Source organism: Bacillus rossius, chromosome 2, assembly GCF_032445375.1.
Source record: "Bacillus rossius redtenbacheri isolate Brsri chromosome 2, Brsri_v3, whole genome shotgun sequence".
Lineage (NCBI taxonomy): Eukaryota > Metazoa > Arthropoda > Insecta > Phasmatodea > Bacillidae > Bacillus > Bacillus rossius.
The window spans coordinates 134,317,973-134,338,024 of record NC_086331.1 but is presented as its reverse complement, the minus strand read 5'-3'; the positions used below and the strand labels follow the sequence as shown (position 1 = coordinate 134,338,024).

At 36.4% G+C, this 20,052-nt stretch overlaps 1 protein-coding gene across 3 annotated transcripts in view; it reads right to left on the bottom strand.

The window, feature by feature from the left end:
* Positions 1-20,052, bottom strand: part of LOC134529867 (uncharacterized) — a 71,588-nt gene that overhangs the window by 46,501 nt on the left and 5,035 nt on the right. Inside the window, exon 2 of one of the 3 annotated variants that reach the window (XM_063364391.1) lies at positions 15,501-15,538. The exons of the other annotated variants lie outside the window; for them this stretch is intronic. The gene's annotated coding sequence lies outside the window, so the exon portion shown is untranslated. The remainder of the gene's footprint in view (positions 1-15,500; positions 15,539-20,052) is intronic. 3 annotated transcript variants of the gene reach the window in all.

The window sequence follows — 20,052 nt, the reverse complement described above, 5'->3', positions numbered from 1 at the left end:
ATACGAACTCAAACTTAGTCCAGCACATCCCGGCTTTGTTAACTATAGTAAACTATATGGGAGTTGTGAGAGCGAGTAGTGTGAATGAAAACCATGAATGGAACTGTTTCTTTGATGCGGACGATGACGTCAGCAGGTGTCGTGTAGACTGAGACATGTCGTCTCCAAGAGCCTAGTTAGTTATCTACCGTAAGTCAATATAGTGTTTCCACCGCTCAGAGTGTACATATTTCAGTGTAATCTATAGCTCTACTAATTATAAAACTGTTCGAGGCAAAAAGTCTGGACATTGGATGAAATGATGGAAAAAAAATTGGAAATGGCTATTTATATGATTGAGAACACGAAAATTAGTTTTTTTTTTTAAATTTTTGTCTGTTCATGTGTTTGTGTTTGTTTGTTACAGCATTAATAGGAAACTACTCGGTGGATTTTAATGCACCTTTTTTCATTAGAAATGTCTTTGTCTAACTTAAAAACTGTGCTATATATAATTACATAATTCCATCCCTAAGGGAGTGAAAATGGGGTAAATATGGTTTTCAGATGATCAATTATATCTCTTAAACTAATCAAGCTAAATAAAAGATATTCAGTACCAATAATTAGCACACAGAACATCCAACCAAAAATTTTAAATTTTGCAAAAACCAACTCCTAAGGGGTAAAAAAAAGTGGAAGAATGTTTTAAAGATGAATAATAATTTCTCTGAATTTAACTAAGCATAATAAATTATATTGGGTACCAAAAAAAATACAAAAAATACCAACCACAAATATTTATATTTTGCAAAATTCAACCCCTAAGGAGTAAAAAAGGGGTAAGTATGTTTTTAAGATTAATAATTATATTTGGAATTAATTAAAAATAACAAATTACATTGGGTAACAATAATAAATATAAGAAAACTACCAACCACAATGGTTATATTTTGAAAAATTTAACCCCTAATAGGTAAAAAAAGAGGTAAGTAAGCTTTTAAGATTAATTATTATATCTCCAAATTTAATTAAGCATAATAAATACAATTGTGTACCAATAATAAACATACAAAACTACCAATAACATTTTTTATATATTTTCCAAATTCTAACCCTAAGGGTGAAAATCGGGTATGTTTTTAAGATTAATAATTAAATCTCCAAATTCAATAAAGGTAATAAATTATATTTGATACCAAAAATAAACATACTAAAATTACCAACCACAAATTTTCTATTTTGCGAAATGCAACCCCTAAGGGGTGAAAAAGATAATTCTGGTTTTAAAATCATTTTAAACTGCAAAAATAATTTAGGTTGAATGTAACTAAAAATATTTTTTATGTATCTTTGCTCGTATTTAAGCATCAACCATTTAAAAACTGTTAGGGATGTTAACAAGGGAAAGTCACATATATACTTTGTAGTTGACATATGCTTCTTAAAGTCTCTTTAATAAAACAATGATCAAACTATGGAGAAGTGAGTGAGAACATGTTTAGTAATTGCTGTTATACAGGAACGTTTAAACTTTTCTGAGAGTGGTGCAGCAAAAATATGTTTTGATATCTCTGCATAAAGTTTTGAGCAGAGTGAGATTTTGAACTATAGATAATGCACATTGCTATAGGAAAGGTGTAACAGAAAATCACGATCAAATACGGTACAGACATGTGAAGTGCTAAAGTAAAGCAAGGGCACAGGTGAGGTGTGGATAAGTGGAGAGATAGCCCAGTTCCATGTTTACTCCTTGCTTCTGTTGCAGCAGTTTCCTTTGAGCGAATAATATGTTACATGAAAACAAAGAAAATATTTTAGGATAACATACTGGATTTGAAATAGTAATTAAAAAAAGGGAATATAAAAGAATTACCTATAAAACATTAGTGTGGGAACCACAATGACAAAATAAATTTGTGTTTGTACACAGTTAATCATTATTACTGAGACCAGTTAATTAAAAAGATTATTATTTTAGGTTTATCTTGCCTTTAATTTTGTAGCTGTGAGTCTTTCTTTATTTTTTTTTATAGGAACTGAATAGAAGCAAAGAAAAACTTAGTCAGTTTTAGAAAGGGAAGGCTAGCCAGCTAAAAAGTTCATTTAAATCTTAAACTTTATAACTTAGTTTTTTAACAATCTCATTCTTATGTCTGCCATCCTTTATGGTAATTATTCCTGTGTTTACATGGTTACTGATGGTTTGGTCTGAAATACGGTTACTGCAATGACATTGGAACAATCAGGAGAAGAAAATATAGTGCCGGTTCATATTCCTTGAACTTATCCGCCATGAAGAGGGACTCACTGAACTGGGGGTGGAGGGGGGGGGGGGGGGAAGAAGGAATACTTCCACAGGACTCTTGGAGATGAAAACTAAAAGATGACCCAGAAGGAGAGAACAAGACAGGCTTGCTAGTCCTGGGGCTAGCCCTAGTTACGATGAGCGAGGAATCAAGCGTGCCCTCTTCATGAGGTGTTGGTGTGCATGTCACAACTGCAATAGTAAATAAAGCCTCGGCACGAGTTGCGCCAGGACAGAACACGGCTGACGCTTCCCGGTCGGCGTCCGGAGCAGCCCCAGTTCCGCCACCAGCTGTTCGTCGGTCGCCCGCTGGGACGTAGAAGACGTCGGGACTAGCAAAAGAGGTGAGTGACGACACAAGACCTACGCCCTAGCGTCAGGGCGGGAGTAACGCGCAGTACACCCGGGTAACCCCGAGCGAGTCACTTAGTTATAGTTACTGTAATTGTCTTGTTGGTTCATCTTTTCCTTGTTCATTATAGTTAAACATATTTCTGTTATTTTCAAAAGCGGTAAAGACCTTTTAAGAGAAAGTTGATCAGTCATAATGACCTTAGTGTTTTGTTTCTTACAAATCGAAAACTATAGTTGTAGACATAATAAGGACAAATCATATTTCAGGGTATGTTCGTAGTGTTATTTGCAGTGGCAGTAATTTTTGTTGTGTGTGTTCACTGTGGGAGCTTACTCAGAATCCTTGGGGAGCCGTTTCGCTCACTGACATACCTTTTGATTGTTACATTGTTTACAAACATACAAACTATATTTATTCCAATAAACTGTTGTTGCATACCCCTGCCTCTAATTTGTTTAACTGTTGTTCAACTATACGTAGTTATCCCCAACACATTTCACATTCAATTCAAGACAAAAATTAATGTCTACCTAATTTTGAAAAAAACTACTCCCATCCCAATCCACCAGTTGTTAAAATTTCTGAAATAAAACATTTCATTTTTATTCTAATTACTCTCCACACTGCATAAAGCCCGGGCGAAACCAGGTACTTCCGCTCGTAACTCTATAACCATCATTGAGCTGTAAAATGAATTTTTCTGTTACAAAAGTTACGTTATAAAATTTTGATAAATTTTTTCTAACTATTAATAACAACATGGTTTAGTGTATCAAATCAAGAATAAGTATAAGTTCTGACTTTCGTACGTAAGTGCACACATTTTTTATAAAACAAAAATTAGCAGGCAGGCTATACGTTAAAGCTAGCAACTAGTGTGTAGAGGCAATAAATATTTGAGGTATTTGAGGTGCTGGTTATTTTATGCAAAACTAGCTGAACAAAGAACAGGGCTTACACAATTATACAATTTTTTAGTGAGTTTCTAAAGATTACATGATACCCTGGTTGTGCAAAAAAATGTGTTGCTGACATTGCATAAATTTGAGGAAGTTTACGTACTATATATTTCATGTGAACTAAGTGTTTCAAGAAATTAATTGCAGCTATTTGGAAATTTTGGAGTTTTTCAGCAAAATGATGATGAATTTGTTTTGAAAAAATTTAAAATACAAGCCAAATGAAAATCACTTTAGTGTTTTCAAACACTGAATAACTTATATAAAGAAAATTTAAAGTAGTATTGACATTTTTTCTGAGCTTAGTCAAAATACTGAACAATTTTTTCTGAGGTTGTCCCATTGGGCAATTAATTATTTTAGTGTGACTACCTTTTTTTTTATTAACATCAACACCAAAGTAAAAGGTAACTTTTTGTTGAATGCAAAATTAATTTTCAGTATTAACTAGCAGGTTTAGTGAAATGTTGTAGCTGTATATTTACAGTTATAAATGGAATTCTTTTGAATTTTTAGTAAAAAAAATTCTTTCTAATTATACTAAAGGTGGAGAATAAATCATATCATTGAAGTGGTGAAATTTGCTGTCAATGATAGTTTTTGTTCATACTCTTTGGATGGTAATGTAGTTCTATGGATGTTGTATGTCTATTTTTTTCTTGAGTTTGTACTTTTGATAGTAAGCAAGTTATTTAACAATGGCTCGAAGAAGTAGTTGGCTTATAGGTATATGTGATACAGGAATGCCCAAACTGTACCACTATTACTGTGCAAAATATAAAAAAATTTGCGCGTGGAGTCCACACATGACTGAAGTAAAACTTCTTGCCTTTTTAGGTCTAGATACAGTTAATTATCTTCATTTTCGATCAAACTATCCACATAAAAATTAATGATGCTCTTAAATCTAAAAAACATTTCCACAAGCTGTACAAAAGAAACAATAATCTACTCTACTATGCGCAGTTCTATCATTTTAGAAAATCTGTGAAATCTCTAACTAAGCGCGACAAAATCCATTGGACTCAATCGACTAACAACAATATCAAGAAAAACCCTGAAAGTTTCTGGAGATATGATTAATGAAAGATGGTTATTACAAACAACTTTCTCTTAAAGTAAATGATGATATATCAAATGATCCGAACGTGGTAACGAATGTATTTGCTCAGTATTTCTCTAGTGTATATATAAACCCAAATACTTCTCCCCCAATAACTACATCGGTCATGTCTTTTGAGACTATAGCTGTGCCTATAATTTCTGAAAGTCTAATACTTTGGGCAATTAAGGACTTAAAATCAACTAAATCCACAGGTCTTGATGGCATTCTCAATTTTATTCTTAAAGGCTGTGCCCAACTTTTAGTACCTCTACTTTATCACATTTTTAACACCAGTCTGAAAACGAATATATTTCCCAATAATTGGAAAATAGCAAAAATGATTCCTATTCATAAAAATGGTTCAAAATTAGATGTCTCAAACTACAGGCCAATATCATTACTTAATGGGTTCTCTAAAATTTTTGAAAAAATTACAGCTAAATTCTTAAATTTTCAACTTTGTAATATTCTCTCCAATAATCAACATGGTTTCAGGTCTGGTATGTCTACTACCACTAATCTTCTTACCTTTCTTAATCCTGTATATAATATAGTTACTAATAGGGGTCAGGCCGATGCATGTTACTTAGACTTAGCTAAAGCCTTTGATACTGTAAACCATTCCTTACTTCTTATTAAATTATCCCATTTAGGTCTTTGTGGAAACTATATCAATTGGTTCTCAAGCTACCTATCCAACAGAAGTTTTTTTGTATCGATCAACAATCATAGATCTTCTCAGTATAATGCGTGTTCTGGTGTTCCCCAGGGAGGTACTCTTTCACCTCTTCTCTTCAATATATTTATTAACGACATTACACAAGTACTTTCCTACTCTACTGGCATTCTTTTTGCGGATGACCTAAAAATCTATAAAATTATTTATTCATTAGAGGATTGTGAATTACTACAAGAAGATATTATTAAAGTTAATAATTGGTGTCTAAGAAACCTGGTCAAACTCAACAAAGATAAAACCAAGGTTATATCTTTCACTAGGAAATACCATCCAATTAAATACTCATACAAATTAGTGAATTCTATTATCTCTCAAGCCCACTACACAAAGGATCTCGGTATCATCCTTGATTCAAAACTATATTTCCATAAACATGTAGATTACTTATATTCCTATGCACAAAGAACTCTAGCGCTTATAAAATTTATTACTTCTTATGCAACCAACTCAGACTCTCTTATCTCTCTTTACATGGCACTTATAAGATCAAAATTACAATATGGTTCTGTTATCTGGAATGGCATCAACTTAACAGATACTGAAAAAATTGAAAGTATTCAAAATAAAGTTATGGATTTAATTATTACGAGGAACCTCCCACACCCCACTTAGACACCCCTGGTAGACCGTAGGGCCTACCAAGATGCCCTTTTTGTTCATAATTGTTGTATTCATAAATTCAGATGTCCTTATTTTCTTGATAGTACTGCCTTAAGAATTCCTCAATTCAATTCCCGCTTATGCTCTATTCTGTGTACTCTTCATACTAATAATGATATTATTTATAGACTTATAACCAACTACAATAATCTATATTTGAATTCCAACAGTGTTTAATAATAAATTCTGATTTATGTGTCATATCTATATTATTTTTCCTTCAATTGTTCTCTTAACACTTAATGATATGATTTTACCTTCATATATGTTTTATGTGTTATGTGTTATGGTTCTTTAACCTTTGTTAGTGTTTTGTCTGTATTGTTATTATCACTGCTAGTGTGTGGTACTCTTGCTCTCGTTTGCTGGCCATCTGTAGATGTTTTCCTCCTATGGTACAGACGGAGGTGGGAGTCCATACACTGGTAGTGATAACTGTGCTCTTGTTGTTACATGTAGTGCCCACCACTAAAGTCTATGACTGTTGGTGGGCATGTGACAAATTACAAAATAAATAAAAATCAAATAAAAAAAAATTATAAACTCAATTGCACAAATCAATAACTCTTTTCCACACGAATATATACATTGTAGATTCTTTAAATTAAATCAAAGAAATATGGCAGCATCAATCGTTAGCCGTTACGATAACTGAGGAGTAGACAAACACAAGCAGCGTTACGAGAATTGCCACCTCTCCCCTGCCGTCTCCCCTTCCGGCCGCTACAACCAGCATACAGCATGCTCCGCTACGTACCTATCCCCCTTCCTTTGCCGTCTGCACATTCGACCGCTACAACCAGCATACAGCATGCTCCGCTACGTACCTATCCCCTTCCTTTGCCGTCTACACATTCGACCGCTAGCGCTTGCTGCACTCTCCTCCTCTGCCACCTGCCTCACTGTTCCCCTCGTGCGATCGGGATTTTCGTAACGCTCAAAAATTGTTGCCTCCTCAGTAAAGAAGTGTCACTTCAAAAATTACCTGTGATATGGTGCATGTCCCACCACACATGGGTAGACACACTGACACACAAACATGCGTTTGCACATGCACACACATGCACGTACACACATAGAAACACACATGCATGTATGCAAGCACACACGTGCAATCACGAAAAAACATACATGCAAACACACAAATACATACGTGAATACTTAAAAACTAACACACAAAATTATATTGATTTATTTTAAGCTGTAACATGCCTACTGATAACTAACAAGCCAAGGTGGTAGGTACCATACTTATATACACAAAACATGAAAAACAAAAAAAAAAAAAATATTGAAACACAAACATAGATACAATATAATTAATTGTAACACAGACAATCATAAAGACATAAGGCTAACACAAAGAACAACACCACTACAGTAAAACCGTAAACAGTAAAAATTTACTAGAAAGAAAAAAACTGTACCTACCACAAACTACATAAAATTTTAAATATAGATTTATAATAATAATATATTGAATTAATCTATGTAAATAATTTATTAATGTTTATTGAAGCTCGATGTGCCTCGGCCTGCTTCAGCCCCTCTGTTCAAACCTCCCGCCAAACAGTGTGCGCGCGTGTTCATCCGCTCTGTGCCCGCATCCCTCAAATAATAGTTCAGTTAATGTAATTTGTAATTTTACTTATATTTTAATTCCCCCAGTGTCAGTTTCCTTTCAGTCTAAAGAAGAACTGAGCACCGCAATGCTCAAACATTTTGGAACACACCCCTACGCAGGCAGTTTATTTCTGAATTTATAATGCCAATACAAGTAATGATATATATACTTAGTAATAATTGTAAATTTATTATTCATTGCCGAGAGGTTCCGCTATCTGTTACTTCATGTAAATCTAAACGGCCTAACACACTGCCGCCCTGACACCCGGTCTCTCTCATTGGCTGCCCGGGGTAGCATGCATCCTACGCACCTGTGTTTCAACTGATCTTTAGCATCCGACATCATTAATGTGTTTTTAAACCTTAGTCTCCATCTTGGAAGCCTGCCCCGGGACTATGCTTCCTTCATAGCCCTCCACTCTGGCAACTACATTCAGGCCTCTACAGGCCCAGCATTTTTGGACGCCAGAGTACCATTCTAGGCCCTAGCACTATAACTAAACTTTTATTTCAACGACAAGGTTACAGGAGGTAGGATTAAACTTTCAAACTAACAAATAAACTCATTAAAAAATCTAAAAGAAAAACTAGGTTTATTAAACCTGATAGTTCTATAAGAAATACACATAACAGAAACTGGTTCAGGATGTTTACTTTTTGACAAGATCAGAATAAATACAATTCAATCACGCCAACAAATTTAGCAAAATACATACTCACACACATTATACTAGGTTTTGCACTAAGCTAGGTGGAAATGCTTATATATTATCATAGTAATTGATTAAAATTATATATGCAAAAATAAATAATTTAAATTCAAAATTTATATTAAATAAAGCATGTGGCATAATGAAAAATTAGAAAAAGGAAAATCAACATTTAACTAAACTTTCAAAACCATCATTCAGGGAGTTTGCAAAATTATTTAAAAGCTCAATTAAAATTCTGCATGCAATGTAATATTATTTACCAAAATTAAATCGTTTATGCAGATATTAAAAGCTCAAGGATTTACCCAAATAATTCTTATTTATGAAATACACTGACAAAATTACTCAAACATGTTAGCTACATGTTACACATTGAAAAATATTTCTCCACAATAGGAACTGCTTAACACGCTATCAAAAGGCTGACGTAACCTTGCTCACTAATTTGTATTTTTCTTTAACCATTCAATATTATTGTAAACTATTGATATTAAAATGTTAATATTGATTATAAAGATTTATGTGAGGTCAGTCTTCAAAAGGATCCAAATAGTAGCCTTAACATTGTACCTTGAGGATAAATATATATAAATATATATATATATATATATACACATACACACACACACACACACACACATATACATACTACCAAAAGTTTATAAAATTTTATTATATTAAATATAAGAAACTTGCAATGATTTGATCAATTATTTTAATTAATATAATAATTTGATTTAATGACTTGATTTAACTTTCAAGAACATTAGAATCACTGTGCTGCTTATATAACTCCTCAAATTTAAGACAGCAAAAAAATTCTGATTAAACTTAAAGTTTACAACAGGGACCATTCGCCTTAACACACAATTGGCCACGACGAAAACCGTCTTTTCCACAGAACAAGATCAGCTACTACCATTGAGGGATGAAAATTAAAGTACTATTACTGATGTATACAGATAGAAATTTTCTTCGCTGAATAATTCACTAGAGAAAGAAGGATGATTTCTACTCCAAAATAGAACTTAAAGTTTGACGACATTGGTGATGTTCCTGGCCCATCCCATTTGACCAGGCATTACAGTCCCACTTCGACTGCATAAACTCCGTACTGTACTTCTCATGTTTTGTCATTGGTTTTCATCCGGCACACATTAACTCACTGCTACCAGTATTGCTGAGTATTAAATACTGACAACCCCTTCTCAATTATTTCCCAGTGATTAAACGGGCTGTAAAAAGCTTGATTCGTTACTCACATGAATCTGCCACAAAAAAAAGGATTAATCTTTCAATGACACAACTTGATATATGCGTGACTCTACTTTAAGAAGTCATGTTTTGTTATGAATGGCATCATGACAAAAATTTTTAAAATTTAATCTTATAATTGTATTTATTTATGGAAACAGCTACTTAGTGAATATCTGTAAGATGGCCAGTCAATTATTAATCTTTTTGTGTCTTAGAAAAGAATAGGGGAGATACTCTACACAGAAAAGAGACGACGCTTCCAGGGTAGGATACAATATAAACAGGGGTGGGAATTTTGTGTTAGTTTGTAAAAGAAACACATTTTTTTTGGAATAAATTTAAATTATAATTTTTTATGAACTATTAATTACACTTTTAATTATGTAAGACTTTCTGTATAACATATTATAATACTGTAATCGTTAATAAAAATTTTGAAACATAAATACTTATTTGAATAGCAATAATATTCAATCACAGTGTTGACTTAAACATAACATAAATCTCTTATCATTAGAATCAGTAGAAAAATAAAAAATCATGGGGTATGTTTTTAATAGACATTCAATGCTTTTATTAAAAGAATAGAAAATTTGCTGTCTCCTTTCATTTTTAAGATTGGAGCTGGGAGTTATTGTATGATTTGATTAGATCCCGCATTCTCACCCCCCCCCCCCCCCTTGCACTCACAGGGGCAGTGACAGTCCCCACGGACTGCACATTACAATCCTACTAATTCTGTGCGCACGGGAAATCAAAACAGATAGCATTATAATTTTCCTTTAAACTCATTCCCACTTGCAAGCTTGCACAGATTAAAATTTATCGCAGCCCAGTTAACTAGAGCTCGCGATGCATTTAGCTGCGTTCCGAGGCAAATTTTAAACGCCGCATACGTCAACGCCAACAATCCTGCTGGGTGATATCTTCTATATCCTTGTGGGTTCATGATAATGGCAGGGAGGGGGGGTTCCCCCGGTGACTCGGCCGGCAAACCCTCGCCTGTCAGGGATGGCGAACCTGGACGAACACCTCAACACCGACCCAGTGGCCAACATGACGTGGCAGGGAGGGGGGGTTCCCTCGGTGACTCGGCCGGCAAACCCTCGCCTGTCAGGGATGGCGAACCTGGACGAACACCTCAACACCGACCCAGTGGCCAACATGACGTGGCAGGGAGGGGGGTTCCCTCAGTGACTCGGCCGGCAAACCCTCGCCTGTCAGGGATGGCGAACCTGGACGAACACCTCAACACCGACCCAGTGGCCAACATGACGTGGCAGGGAGGGGGGTTCCCTCAGTGACTCGGCCGGCAAACCCTCGCCTGTCAGGGATGGCGAACCTGGACGAACACCTCAACACCGACCCAGTGGCCAACATGACGTGGCAGGGAGGGGGGTTCCCTCAGTGACTCGGCCGGCAAACCCTCGCCTGTCAGGGATGGCGAACCTGGACGAACACCTCAACACCGACCCAGTGGCCAACATGACGTGGCAGGGAGGGGGGTTCCCTCAGTGACTCGGCCGGCAAACCCTCGCCTGTCAGGGATGGCGAACCTGGACGAACACCTCAACACCGACCCAGTGGCCAACATGACGTGGCAGGGAGGGGGGTTCCCTCAGTGACTCGGCCGGCAAACCCTCGCCTGTCAGGGATGGCGAACCTGGACGAACACCTCAACACCGACCCAGTGGCCAACATGACGTGGCAGGGAGGGGGGTTCCCTCAGTGACTCGGCCGGCAAACCCTCGCCTGTCAGGGATGGCGAACCTGGACGAACACCTCAACACCGACCCAGTGGCCAACATGACGTGGCAGGGAGGGGGGTTCCCTCAGTGACTCGGCCGGCAAACCCTCGCCTGTCAGGGATGGCGAACCTGGACGAACACCTCAACACCGACCCAGTGGCCAACATGACGTGGCAGGGAGGGGGGTTCCCTCAGTGACTCGGCCGGCAAACCCTCGCCTGTCAGGGATGGCGAACCTGGACGAACACCTCAACACCGACCCAGTGGCCAACATGACGTGGCAGGGAGGGGGGTTCCCTCAGTGACTCGGCCGGCAAACCCTTGCCTGTCAGGGATGGCGAACCTGGACGAACACCTCAACACCGACCCAGTGGCCAACATGACGTGGCAGGGAGGGGGGGTTCCCCCGGTGACTCGGCCGGCAAACCCTCGCCTGTCAGGGATGGCGAACCTGGACGAACACCTCAACACCGACCCAGTGGCCAACATGACGTGGCAGGGAGGGGGGTTCCCTCAGTGACTCGGCCGGCAAAACCTCGCCTGTCAGGGATGGCGAACCTGGACGAACACCTCAACACCGACCCAGTGGCCAACATGACGTGGCAGGGAGGGGGGGTTCCCCCGGTGACTCGGCCGGCAAACCCTCGCGTGTCAGGGATGGCGAACCTGGACGAACACCTCAACACCGACCCAGTGGCCAACATGACGTGGCAGGGAGGGGGGTTCCCTCAGTGACTCGGCAGGCAAACCCTCGCCTGTCAGGGATGGCGAACCTGGACGAACACCTCAACACCGACCCAGTGGCCAACATGACGTGGCAGGGAGGGGGGTTCCCTCAGTGATTCGGCCGGCAAACCCTCGCCTGTCAGGGATGGCGAACCTGGACGAACACCTCAACACCGACCCAGTGGCCAACATGACGTGGCAGGGAGGGGGGTTCCCTCAGTGACTCGGCTGGCAAACCCTCGCCTGTCAGGGATGGCGAACCTGGACGAACACCTCAACACCGACCCAGTGGCCAACATGACGTGGCAGGGAGGGGGGGTTCCCCCGGTGACTCGGCCGGCAAACCCTCGCCTGTCAGGGATGGCGAACCTGGACGAACACCTCAACACCGACCCAGTGGCCAACATGACGTGGCAGGGAGGGGGGGGTTCTCTCAGTGACTCGGCCGGCAAACCCTCGCCTGTTAAGGATGGCGAACCTGGACGAACACCTCAACACCGACCCAGTGGCCAACATGACGTGGCAGGGAGGGGGGGTTCTCTCAGTGACTCGGCAGGCAAACCCTCGCCTGTCAGGGATGGCGAACCTGGACGAACACCTCGACACCGACCCAGTGGCCAACATGACGTGGCAGGGAGGGGGGGTTCTCTCAGTGACTCAGCCGGCAAACCCTCGCCTGTCAGGGATGGCGAACCTGGACGAACACCTCGACACCGACCCAGTGGCCAACATGACGTCATTCGCGTCTTGTAGCCCTCGCAAATTGTATTGTTGCACTACACACTGTCTTTGCTGTCCGTGGGTTCGTAAATTTTACATTACTCCATTTCACAAAAGACTTAAAAAGTACACAGGTTGCCCGTTGCTTCCATACCACCCCCTGAAAAGTTTATGCAAATTAAACTCCGTACCGCTAATGTATTTTACGAAGCTCACGCGTGACCTTCTGTCACCTTTCCTCGGATGGGCAGTGACGAAACACACAATACCTCCCCACCCCCCCTCTCCGTCGCATAAGTGTGCGGAAGTTCTAGCACCGTCCAGTTCTTTGCCACACACCATTTAAAATGTAAATAATGATTGCACGACCACACCAAATATTTAAATGGAATTAAAAAAAATATTATACATAATTCTTTAAAAGTAATAAAACTACAAGTTAAAACTTAAAACTAAAAATTTAACTCTCCTACTTTCTGGTTCTTTCTGGAGTTCATCACTCATGTTGCCAACCTGAACTAATTCTTCCACTGCAGAAACAGTCATCACTGAGATCTAATATTTTAGTTTCAACTATCCTAAAATGCTATTACAAATACAGTACACTCCCTATTATCCGTGAAATTAAGTGGCTGGGCCACCGCGGATAGTGAAAATCGCGGATGATCCGCAAAAGAGCCGAAAATGGGAAACAAAAAAGGAAACAATTTCAACTTAAAAATCTAAATTTTATGTACAGTAAAAGTTACAATTAACAGTAAAATTTTTTTAAATGATGCTAAAATTTTAGTATTTTACTGAATAATTAACATACAATACATTTCAGTAATGTGAACATAAAAGTGCTCAACCATATGACTAGAAACAAAGCGCGACAGACCAAAATAGCAACGCATGCCAGCCTACTGCGTTAGTTTCGAGAAGGTCTGTGGCGTTTTACTGAATATTGCACACAATACACTGTCAGTAGAGTTCAAATTTGCTCACTTGTAATAAAATACAGATTTATTTATGTGCTGTATTTTTTCGTAGCATGCGCGGATAATAGGGAGTTTACTGTAACATGAGCGAACCTTTCATTACTCATCAGTGATGTGCAAACATCTAACCTCAGTAATAATGCCGAGCATGATAAAGATACTAATAAATAAAATATTCACTTTTCAAGTAACAAAACTTCTAACGTTGCTTGCCACCATTATGCGCAGATAGGAGCACGGAACAATAGAAATGGCTCCGATAAATCCTGTCTTTGTACCTGATTTTTGGCAAGGAATTTTATTAAAATACTGCCCATCTTTTTTAAATTCACTAACAGTTAAAAATATAAAGTTTATGCAAACATTATAAGTTATACTCCTATGGCATTACTAAAATATTAACCTGAAACCATTTAAAAAATACTATAACACTAAGTACATGTTTTTTTTGTTGTTGCTTAAATGACTTAAATCAGTCTGTAAATACTTCCTACAAACAAACTTTAAGCTTATTTTACATTATTAGTAGATAATTTTGTATTATTATTATGTTATTAAATAAAGTAAAAATTTTTTTTCCAGTGACTAGGTTTAAATCACACTAAGAATTTTCCCTGAAACTTTATAAGTACGCTCTCTACCATTGAGCTACAGAGCCTGCTGAGAATTTAGAAGGAAACATGTATGATTATAATTGAAAAGCCAGTTTTCTTATGTATTTTAAAAATTGGGATTACTTTTTAATATTACTATTTTAGTTTACCAAATATATTCCAGGGAAGTTTGACTATCATAAAGTTTCATTTGGCACAGCAATACGTTTGATATGTCCCCTAATGTTTACAAAACTGACTATATACTTGTTTATGCTGCTACACATGGGAACGTAACTGAATCTGAATTTTTTTGTGACCCATTTCCGTTCATCGACTTCCATTCCAACTTCACAAAATTACTCCTACCAAATGCTGCATACCGAGAGCCAACATGTTTACACATCAAAAATGTTTTAATTATTGCAAATGTTAAAAAGGTGTCAAATATTTTTGTTAGGTATGTTTAGTGGCCCTTTCTAGAACAGGCTTCCCACACTTTTCCTCTAGAAAATTTCCTTGAGTTTTCCGTGTTTTCCTCGTCCAACCAAACATGATTCCCTTGTCTCATCCACTAGTTTTTCAAGATATCATAAAATCATATATTAAACTACAAATATGTATATAAACAAATTTAAACCACAACAGCATGCCAAACCAACCATAATCTTTTTCCGCTCAATGGACAGTTTGCACTGTTATCATGCAACATAAGCTGCCAGTCTGTAGTATTTAACTATTAAATTTGATCAACAATAAAAACAAAACATCAATTGTGAACATATTAATGACTATCAACATTTTATTGTGCTTCAAATCATTAAAAAAATGCACATTTGATTAATTAATTATTTCCGTTAATTTTAACTAAAGATAAAAACAAATGTGTTTTCAAGTACACGTGAATGTGTGATTAAAGTACAGACTGGTATTAAGATATAAATATGACAACTAGTATTAAAAAAAATACTAATCCAGTTTGAAAATTAATATTTTGTCCATTTCCGTGTGTTTTCCAGGTTTTGACAATACCTTTTCAATTCCCTGAGTTCTCCCTGTCTGCCGGAACCCTGTGAAATCAAACATGATTGTTCTTAGCAAATTTAATTTTACTTTAGTAAAATATTTTCCTTGTAAAAAGATTTCATTGTATGTAGGTCAGTTGTGTACTAGTTTCAAAACTGTGTTCAATATCATATATTTCCTGAAAACAGTAGCATTATTCACTCACATGCATAGACCTAAAAATTATTTGTCCTTGAGGTGAAGCAGGACGTATGTCTTAGCCACGAACTTCCCTTCCCTAGCCTGCTGCAGTTCTGCCTCACAGCAGGTCACGAGCCATCGATGGATGTTCATGCTCCTCACTAAATAACTGCATGTTCAATATTTATAATGAAACTAGAACTTAGTAAAACGTTTCAAACACTAGAAATACAAAAAAAGGTGAGTGAGCATCATGATTAACACACAAAACATATTGGAGTATATATTTCAAGTATGATGACACTTATTGATATAGCCGTAAAAAAGATTTTAAAAATAAACTTTCACATAGAGCAATTTTCAACATAGAAGAACATAAAAACTAAAACTCAGCAGCAATAGCAATTTATCATTCATAAATTTGTTACAGATGTTCTTACTTGTTAGATCTAAACCTGGGTGTGGATGAAGGATTAATTCATTTTTGATTCATATATATATTTGTATCATAACTCATGCCAAAACTGAGGTATTATATATAATCTTTGGAATGTTAATTACCATATATGCTTTTATATCTTCTGTAATAATTAAGTTACAAAAATTTTGACAGTTTGGCATAAAAACATGCAAAACTTTGAACAAATCTCATAAGGTAAAATGTTTTAAGCAAAATAAGTGATGCCCCTTGAAAACAGGCCAGTAGGGTGCCAGCGAGATAGACTAGGCTTTGCTAACGTAACAAGGCAACCACGAGAGGGAACAAAGACTAGAGCTATAACTCCTCATGAGCTTGCTCAGTGTCCAAGTTATTAGCAATAGGCTGACTAGTTAGAATGTGCAAAATAAAAAAAATTCTTATAAATTTAACAGTTTAAAAAACTATTGTCAATAACAACAAATATCATAAAAAAAACATGAACTTGTTTAGAAAAATTGTGTTTTTGTATTAAGTATTAAACATGAATTTATCGAGATAAATTTAACCAAACAGGGGTGTTACAAAGATATTTTTTTTCTAATTTCTTCAAAAAAAAAATTATATATATTATGACGACAATATTCAGATTGAAGTTCAAGAACATAAATTAGACGTCATATTTAGGATGATGTTGACCAGATAATTTCTCTTTATTGAGATGTTCATATTTTTTATGCAGAATAATTTAGATCATGTGAAATAATAAACCTATGAGCTTCCCTGGTTACTCATGAAACAAACACAGTACCCAAGCCAAACAAAGATGTTATATGGGGTATCCCGAAGCCTACATTGCGTACCGCTGAGACAAAAATATCAAGACTACAATAAATCTGACAAAACAAACAAAACATAACGTTCCCTGGGAAATTTCTTTAGTAAATGCTGACCAAAACGCAGTGAATGCATGTCAAATCATGTTGCTGCAGAAGGTTAATATGTATACAATTTAAAACTTTACATTATTCTTTCCTGAAGGAACAGGTTGGTTTGATTTTTTGACCCGACAGAAAGGCAAAAGTTGATACAGTGGCAAAATTTTGGAAACTTAGAAAAAACCTTGTACCAAACACTATTCTGCACATGGTGTAGCTAAATATTTATAACAGATTGTTTGATTATGTTATTCAAGTAACTTTAAACATTAAACAACATAATTAACATGAACAGTTTTCCTTAAAAATTTTTAAGGTTTAGAAAAGTAATTTAGATCTTCATTCTTCTTGAAATCAATATAAAAGTAATTAAGAATTTTAAAAAAATTAACTGCCATTTTGTAATTTGATGGATAACATTATGTTGAGACTTCCAAATACTAAAAATAGTTAGTAATGAAACCATTAAATTTCTACAATAATAAATCACACATAAAAACCGTGTAAACAAAGTAGAGTCAGTGCTACGCAGCAGTAACAGTAGCACAAGTAATGTCTGCACCTGAGATCATACTGTGCAAGTGCTTCAATAATGTCAAAAATGATTGAATGGCACAACAAAAATTAATTTAGTCTACAAAAAATTAAGTGAAAGCACACTTTTGCAACAACGCTGTCTTAAATAACTGGAATACAATAATGCCAAAAACATTCCATTAAAATATAGGTTGTAGTGTAAAATTATAAATAATTTATTTTCCCAGCCTGATAATTCCCTCTTCCAGCTGAGTATACTTGTTCATGAAAAACTTAACTGTAAAATAATTTTAATAGTATTGAATCACAGTTCCTGCAAAGTAGTAGGAAACAGCCACGATACTTTATTTACCATTAGGTATTCAGCTTTGAAATTTTTTTTCACGGGATAAATGTTCCCTGACTAAAAAAATATATGCATGAAATTTATAAGCAGATTTTATTAAATACCACTATTCTAAACCTTTAGATATATATTTTTTTAAACTTAAATTCTTCATGTAATGAAATGGGCAGGATAGTCAAAAATTGTGGCCAGAACACGCCTGCAAACAGCAGCAGGAAATCATTTCCTGACACATCATCAGATGTTTACTTTTTGCACAGAAAATGTTAAGGGTATTTTCTTTTACTTAGCTAGTGAAATTTATGTATTATTTGACATTAAATTTTAGTCGTCTTTAAAAGTAATTTGCCAATGCAGAAATGATTCCTAATACAAGACAGAAACATAGATTTGTACATGTAAAAGTGCTTGATCACATTCAACTCACCAGATATAAACATCATCAAAGTGTTAACGGATCTTTTTCTACGGCTTAAATAAAGGGATTAAATTGCATGCATTTATGATTCTCATTAATGGCTTGCACAAGTTATTGAGGTTCAGAATTCAGGGAATGAGTGCAATGTCCATTTCTTCCATCCCGTAAGACCATCAACATCATTTGAAAATTCTTTAAATGATGTTTTGATGCCACATGGCAATGTCTTACTACTACTACTACTGGACGAGCATGAAACAATGTCTTACAACTACTACTGGGCGAGCATGAAACAATGTCTTACAACTACTACTGGGCGAGCATGAAACAATGTCTTACAACTACTACTGGGCGAGCATGAAACAATGTCTTACAATTACTACTGGACGAGCATGAAACAATGTCTTACAACTACTACTGGGCGAGCATGAAACAATATCTTACAACTACTACTGGACGAGCATGAAACAATGTCTTACAATTACTACTGGGCGAGCATGAAACAATATCTTACAACTACTACTGGGCGAGCATGAAACAATGTCTTACAATTACTACTGGGCGAGCATGAAACAATATCTTACAACTACTACTGGACGAGCATGAAACAATGTCTTACAATTACTACTGGGCGAGCATGAAACAATGTCTTACAACTACTACTGGACAAGCATAAAATTAAACCCAAGCTGTGGTATCAACTTACAGAACTGTTACAACATAAGATAAAAAGAAACTATCTAAAATAACTTGCTGAGGGATTCATGTTTTAATAATTTTTACATGTAAACAGCATATCACATAATACATTTCTTGTAACTGTAATGATAATCTTGTGCATAGGTACTTCTTACAGCATATGCTTTCCTGATGAGCTTTTTTCACATCTTTATTTTTATTGAGAACTTATTCTATTTGATGTTTAAATATTGTTGAAAATTCAAATCTTACGGAAATACACAAAATTATTTTCACAAATTTGAACTGAAATATTGATGTTACTAGTCAAAACAAAGAGAACAAAATTTGTTTTGGTGTTACCAATTTTAGTATATTACTGTGTACCCCACTGGAAATATAGCTCACAAGAAATCTGAAATAATTTGATAATGTCCATTTACACCAGTGAAAATATCTTGGAAGGGCGAAAAACACTCCAGTTTTACCACCTCAGGTAAAATATCCTGTTACTATAGTACTTGCAAAATAAATTTGGTTTCATTGTACATATTGACCCCTTTTCGGTGAAAATTAGACTTGGGAAATTATAATGCAAATTTCAATGTTCAACTTAGTCATCATCAAACTTTTCATATATATGTTGAAAGCTGAAACAGAGTGAACCAAAATCATCCAAATTTATTTTGAGTAAAAGGATTTGTCAATTTTTTTTTTATTTGCTCAGTTACAAGGAAACTTATATCATTATTTGCAAATGCTTACGGTCCCAAAAATGCACATGTTTCAAGTGCCATCCCTTCAAAACTACAAATATGTATAAAGAAATGTGCCAAAATATTTTAAAAATAGTGTAGCAACCAATTTCAAAAACATTTTTTGAAATAGCATGGAATAACTCAAACATGAGTTGTTAGTGAAACAGTTTATTTAATTTTCACTCATTTGGTTTCAGTAAGGAAATCTAAGGCAATCTACTATATTCTACATCATTTTCAACTAATTTCACTGACATGCTCTGTGGTTTGGGTGTGTGTATTGCC